Here is a 7,730-nt window from a genome sequence, read left to right as displayed (position 1 = left end):
CAGTAAATACTTTTCATTTCTGTTACTGTATGAATGCAATATACATTACTGTACTTTCTCCTGATTTTGAGAGAAACTGGTGTCAAATCAAATTTAAGATGGTAGCTTTGGATTTTTTTGGGGTTTTGGTTTGGTTTTTTTTCCCCTTAAAGAGGCAAGGGCTTGTGGACAAACTGGTATTTAGGAAATGAACACCTCAAAAACTTGAGGGGTTGACAGACATTGGACTTTGTGCAGAGGGTATCTTGTAAAATATGGAGGTAACTGGGAAGAGGAGCAACAGATGTTGATCAACCTACAATGGAGCAGGTTTTTCTTCTGACTAAGTAACTGCTTCCTGATACAAGGTCATCTTTAAAATGACTCTTCTAACTTGCCTTGCTGCTGCTTGTGGGAAATAAGCATTAGGATATAAACAAAAGAAGAAAAGTAACTTTGAAAGTTAATTTTCTAAATTCGGTAAGACATTGCAGCACGGTAGATAAACCCCTTTTCTTAAGCTTAGGAAAAGTAGTTCACATCCAGCAAATACTAAATTTTTATTGACTGTTACAGATTTACGCACGCCGGCCACTGTAACAGGGTCCAACCCTCAGATCCCGCTGAGAATGCCAGGTCTGAGTGAAGGTTTCCAATTAGTCTTTTATTAGCTCTTCGGTTACAGCCCGAGCTGGGTGCCTCCGGAGAGGGACCCCTACCCCAATTCACGCCTCTCCATTATGCCCGTACCACCCAGCACCCGATCCCCAGGTCCAATCACTTAATCTGGTCGGTGGTCTCTCGATTTCTTACTGGTTTTCACTGTCGGTGGGCTGGCCGCCTTCTGAAGTTACTTCATTCTCTCGGAATTGTCTCCTTGTTCCTTATCTTCTTAATTCCGCTCGTACCTGCTGAATTCAGTGAGTTCTTTGTTAGCAGCATTAGTTTTATCAAAAGTTTACACTTGGTCAGCTCTTGCAGCCTAAGGCTTCAGCTACTTTAGCTGCTAATGCTAGGCCACTAATGCTAAATGAGACTAATCAGAGAGGAGAATACAGTTAATCAAATTTCTTCTGTAACATTGATGATAGTTCTTTAGCTTACTCCTTAAAACAATCAGTTGTTTGTCAGTTTGAAACACCTGTACTTTAGAGCTGGAGGAAAATAGGGATGTCACTAGGTACTTCTGTGTTAAAATGCCCAAGTAATCTTAACTTGCTTTTGCTGTGAAATTTTGTCTTTTCAAAAAAAGTGTAAGTCTAGAGGTTCTGCTCCATCTAATGATATTTTCAGTAATAAGGAAGTTGCAGTAACTGCTTTTCCAGTAGATCCAACATTTAAGATGCTTTATACAACAAAGGCACACACAGGGTCAGGCGTCAGACTCTCTGATAATGCCCAGGCCATTGCAGGGCTCAAGGGTTGCAATGCTTCTTTGCAAAGCTTAGTCACTATGACTTTGCAAATAGAGAGGGGCTAGTATGCAAGCAAATTGCATCTAAGATCATATGGAACGAATTTCTTTTTACTATTTGGAGTGGTAAGTAGTTCTAATACAGCATGAAACAGTGCTGGATTATTAGCAAGATGTTCACTTAATATGTAGCTTTTTTTCCCTCCCAGACCAAACCTCATATGAAATTATCACAATGCGTGTTCTGTTTTACCTTTGTATGGTCTCTGAAGCTTGAAGCATATCTGAGGACAATTTGTTACCATGGTCAAAAACAGATACCTTTTTTCAAAAGCAGTCCCTTAGCTATAGCAAGAAAATCTTTCAGTTGGTGCTAGTTTGAGGCTCAAAGCAAGACTGCTCTACTAATTTTCACTAAAGGCTGGGCAAGACACCGTGCAGACCAAGTTCTGCCACGTGCGTGCTGGGGAGGAGGTACAGCTTTCAGGCATGAGATAGGAACAAAGATTACAAAATACAGCCTCTGCAGAGGTGAGCTGGAGCCTTGTCACTGTGCAGGTAAAGCTTGCTTGTAGGCTGTGGCCAGGGAGTAGGCTTGTAGGCTGTGGCCACGCTTACTCCTCTGGAGAACTGGTTCTGCAACCAAAGGGCTGTGATTCTTGCAGAATTGGCACCGTCCGTGTTCAGTTTCTTCCTTTTTACTCCTATGGCAGCGGCTGCTGCTTCAAATCCTAGCTCCAAAAGCACGAAGCAGGCATGCAACCTCAAACTGGAGAGAGATCGTTCCCTGGAAGAGTTTTGTTGCTCAGGACAATGCAGTGAACAGGCATTAGCTCAGGGTTTGCTAGACCTGGTTTCCTACCTCTGTCAGAATTGGAAGCAGCAGACTGATTACATGTATCATTATTACATATATCGTCTCCCCTGATGTGCTCTCTGTAAATGGGATGTAATGTTATTCTAGGTCACAAGGGATCCTGTAGCACTGAAGTCCTGCAGTTAAAATATGCAGATATGAAAATGACTGTATAATACATAGTCTCCCTTCCAACCCTGTATTTTAGATATAACTTCCTTTCCTGCTGAAATTTCTCAGAAAACGTTACAGTCACCACATCTTTCATAAGAGTTGGAAGTGGGAGGTGCCTTGTGTGCAGAGCCAGTCATTTTCACAAAATAATTTCTGCTCTGAAGCTGACAGATGTATCTCCAGCAAGTTATCAATGTATGTTGATAAAAACACTAAATTGAGAGTATTGACATTTTTCTACTTTGCTGTTACAAGCCCAAAGACTATGTTGAGTTGTCGTTCCAACAAGTTTTTTCACATTAAACAGATCTACATCTAGAAGTAGTTTGGCGTGACTCACAAAATGCATAAATCTCATCTGCTGCCACATGTTAACCCAGCTGCCAAGTGCTCTAGTACGTCACATCCAGCAGCAGCTGGAAATGCTTCTGAGCACAACAGGGTACCCCAACACTAACGGCACCACCTCGCCCTGCATCCTGCAGCGTCGAGGATGCCCCCAGTGGGACAGCAAAGGAGCACCTGCTGTGCCAGCACCATGTCGAACCCCAGCTCCTGCCTCTTTCACCTCCCCAGGCAGCCAGCGTATGATTAAACCAAGCTGCGTGTATATGAACTATGTTTGTATAACAGGCTTGTGACGAAATACAGCCTGAGCCTGAGCCGCCTGAGCCTTTGCTTCTTCCTGCTAAGCTGGGAATGTGTTTTTCCAGCTGTGTCACAACATGAGATTTCAGAGTGCTTTTGCAGGAATTTTTGCAGCTGTCTGCTGCAACCTGCTCTCTGATCTCTTCACCTCCCCACCAAGGTTTCTTTTCTTGGCATTTCATGTGATTGCCCCAGTCTTGACTCAGCAGTTTCCTGCAGCAGCATTTAATGGTTTGGTTTCCTACCACCACCTCCTCCAGAAACCCGACAGCTCAGAAACACTGCCATCTGCTCAGAGCAATCGTGAACCACAGCTTTCGCACGTTTTAGATAATAAGCGATTTTGTCAGAGCTAGCACAGCAGAGCTATTGGGAGTCATCCCTTTTCTACCACTGAGCAGGCTAGCATACCCAGCTGAAGCACTGCAGATGTCACACTGTGCCGGACAAAGTATGGTCTTCATTCTAGTGTCCGGATCACTGCAAATCCTTATTCCCCAGGCTACAAACTGGGGCTGCGTGAGAAGGAAAACTTCGGTGAATAGCTGTAACTCGTGCAGTTGTTGGCACAGTATCAAGAAGGTCCCTGTGGTTCATCCCCCTCTGCCAAGTGAATCTGTGACCTCTCTGGCCAGCATTAATCTCTTCCTCTTTCCACCCCTCCCATGTGAAATGGTACCGAATCCTTCCTCTGCCTCCTGGAAAGGAATAATTGGTTCTGCCATAGTCTCGTCCCTGGAAAAAATACAGAAAATGCCCTGTTGCTTAAAGGGACATCTAAAAGAATGAATAAAAATACATTAGAATAAAGTAGTGACTACTGCATGTCCTACGTAGTCTCTCTTTCTTCCATCACAAGCTGAACTCTTCTGCACCGGAGACCAGAAACATTAAGTTACTCAGTGCTTCATTAAACACTGGACACTTTGCTTCTGACCATGCGCATCCATCAATTTTTGCAAGTCCCAGGGTTAAGAAAAGTTTGATTACAGATATAATATCTAACCAGCTGAAACTGCTAAAGCATTCGCAAAGGATTAAGCATACGCTGGACATCAAGAATATGATGTGAATGAAAGTCACAGAACAGCCTATACATTTGAAATTAGGCATGAATTTATATTCCTTGATGAACCAAAGCTTTAAAAAGAAATCATAAGGTTTTGTCATATTTGTTCTCAGCACATGTCAATACCTTCTTAAAACTACTGACACCAGACTAAGTATAACATGCAATAAAAATGTAATGCTGTACAGAAACATTACAGTCCTCATTTTCACATCCGGCAATAAACATAAGGAATGTCTTAGAAAAGCAGGATCAGCTTGCCATCCATCAGTGGCTCCCAAAATCATGCCAAATGCAAAATCATTTCTCTCTAGGAAGCAAAAGGGTAAGGCATTTTCTCTGCATCATGGTAACGATCATTCACACTTCTATCATTAAAGGAAAACAGCTGATCATATGAGTTTGATCTTATGTTTCTGAAGTCCAACTATCCCATAAATTTTACTGTTCTTTAAGACTGCCACAATCAACGAAGAAATTACTCAGGATAAATAAGATGCAGTGGATATTTGTTGGAGGTTGAATCCTACAAGTACTGAATATAATAGCTTTCCATGGAATTTAAGAGGAATCAGACAACATCTGACCCCAACCACTAATTTTTTTTTCTAAGGAAAGCTGGAGGATTTGTTAAACAAGAGAGGAACGGAGTTTCATTTTGCTCCCTCCAGAGCTACAAACAATACTGGGAACTGCCCAAATTTTGGGAACTGCCCAAATTTTGGGAACTGCCCAAAATTTCTCTATTTAGGGACAACAGTGCCAAAACCAAGCTTCTGTCAGTTGGCTGGGCAAGAGGAGACTCACTGTGCTAATGCAAGAGCACATTGTTTTTAACAACCTTTTAACATACTCAGATGGCTGGAGCATGTGGGCTTTGATGGGCAAACTTCATCCCGTACGTGAACGTGAGGTGCCTGTACCAACTCCCTGCAGGTGGAATGTGATCCTTTGGTCTCCCAGGGACTCCAGGCAAGGGCAGAAACCCTTCGGGCTGCCTTTGGGGCTGCCTCATCGCTTCCTGCGTTGTCACTAGAGTCAGCCTTAACGTACACACACCACAGGCACATCAGTCTCTCCTGTGATATTCTGTGACAATGAAAACAAACCACCAGTTCAGAGTCTCTGAATTCATACAACTTCATCTTTCTATTAAGCTACTCCTATAGCCAGGGTGGCATTGACTTAACTGAAACCAGGATTAGCCCCTACGTTGTTTTTCCACAGCTCCAAGGGAGGAACTGTCCTCTCATTTATCTTGACTGATACAGCAAGCAAGAAGTAAGCCTCTGAATAAAAAATGCACCTGCTAAGATCACAGTAAAATGATGTAATACCACAAAGCGCTCGCGGAAGGCAGTTATATGGCAGGGATGGAGATACAGGGAGGGCAAAGCAACCCGGTGCAAACAAAGAAAGAGAATAAACCATGTTCTGATATTGATGATTATATTCCTGGTGCAAAACAATATACTTTTCATTATGCTAAATTATATAAACTATACTGTTCTTTTAATCCCACACCAGTTGCTACTTTTATTCTGTGTTATTGAACAGAAACTGATTTGCTTGTTATGATAGCTACCATTTGATTTCATTTCAAGCTTCACTAAATTGGCATAAAGGAAACAAGGTAATCAGTCTTCCTTTTATGTCTGCAGAACATCTAGTCCCTTTACAGTCTATTTTCTATGTGGAAGCAAGAGATCAAAATATTCAGGATTCTTCACTCAGAACAAGGGGGTGTGTGAACATACCAATGTTTATACATAAAGCTACATGTCCTGAGGCTACATGTCCATGCACTAAAACGGTGAAGCCCGAGGAAATGTAAAAGCCCCAGCAGCAGGACTCCCCCTAGCCTCTGAAATGCCCCATTCTTTGCGGTGGAGCTGAGGACGACGAAAGACTGGCTGCTTTCAGAATTCATGGTTTCATCTGTGCTGCTGTTGCTGGATGCTCCCCCACAGCCTATAGCAAGTGCTGGCTCAGTTATTAAATATGAAGTTTATTTCTTCAGATAAGTTTTCAGTAAATTAAGCCCAAAGGCTAAACAAAAAATTATTCTAAGTATTTTGAAATTACATTAATTTTGATATTCACATGCAACAATGCTTAGACAGATGCATGTACAGGTATGTAATACACATGGTAAGTCGGTTCTAGGTGCAGTTATTAAGCACAAAAAGAAATGCGAAGAAGCAGTGAACATGTCTGATCAAGCATTTGTCCATGGAACCCCCATTTGTACGATGCACTGGTTTCAGTGGTGGTCCTGACTTGCCAGGTTTGGTTTTATGATAGTCTTTGGAAAAGTATGGTATTGCAAGTATACGACGGAGAGTATTTAACTGACATTTAATCACAAATTGCATTATTTCAACTTCCTCAAGACTTCATAACTGCTTTCTTATCAACACCGTCTACACTCCCACTGTCTCACTATATCAGGTCAATGTGTTTTATTGCCTTCTTCAAGAGCTTTCATTTTCTTCCCCCATGACTGGGCATGTCTCTTAGTGTCTGATTATTCAAAATACTATTTGCAGTTCTCCCACAGCATCAGAAACAGGAATATGCTATTCCAGGAGGGCCCTTCCTCGCTGAGTCCAGAGCTCCCGTCTCCTCAGGCAGCTGAGCGGCTGCCTGCCATTTTCCTTGCTGTCTCCCAGCCTCAATCTCTTCTTCCCCGTCTCCCCTTACTTTGCAAGCCAGCCTTTTTTTTTTTTTTTTTTCCCCTAATCAATACTCTCCACGCTGCAATCCAACGTCCATCACATTTTATACCTCCCTCCAGCCTCAAATCCACCAGGTTTCTTGTCCGCTCCTGTCTTCTCGCCCCCTTCTCTTCTCTTTTCACATTTGCACCAGACGGCTGCTTTCTCCCACCCTCTTTCTGCCCCATGTTTTGCATTTCGGCGTCAGCAAAAACACAGCAAAGCGTCCCAGTCCTCGGTGCTGGTGCCAACCCCCTCCCTGCTTTGCAGAGGCCATTACTGGAGAGGTTTCTGCCCCGTCACGGTGGGGGCAGAGTCCCCCAGGGAGCCTGAGCCCATCTCTGGTCGGCCCTGGGTGATGTGGGAGGGTGGGCAACAATGACAGCCGTGTCAGCCAGGAGGGGCACCGCCAGACCAGCTCAGGCCGCCCGGCCCAGCGGCACAGCCCTTTCCCGCGGGCAGGCCGGCCTGCCTGCCCGCCTGCCTGCCCGCCTGCCTGCCTGCCCGCCTGCCTGCCCGCCTGCCTGCGCCCCGGCCGCGCGGCAGCCCCGGGCAGCGCTCGGCTGCTCCTGCACCACCGACTGGAACATTTAGGTCCATTTAGCCCGTTTCTCACCCTTTTTATTTATTGTAAACATGGAAAACATCCTCATTCTTTATTTTTTGCAGCGAAAGCCTCTCCATTAAACTTCTTTGAATGCGTGTCTCCTCACAGCTTTCTCTCCTCAACCTACAGCAGCCCCAGCGGAGACAGCAAAGGCTGCCGAGGGCCAAAGCAAGCCGCCGGTAACCTGCTCCTGCAGAGGCCCACGGTGGCCGCACAGGGCAGGGGCAGGCGCCCGGTGCCGCCCCCCACCAGGCCCGGCCGGGCCT

This window comes from Ciconia boyciana, chromosome 12 (assembly GCF_034638445.1).
Source record: "Ciconia boyciana chromosome 12, ASM3463844v1, whole genome shotgun sequence".
Lineage (NCBI taxonomy): Eukaryota > Metazoa > Chordata > Aves > Ciconiiformes > Ciconiidae > Ciconia > Ciconia boyciana.
Note: the sequence above shows the minus strand (reverse complement) of the source record.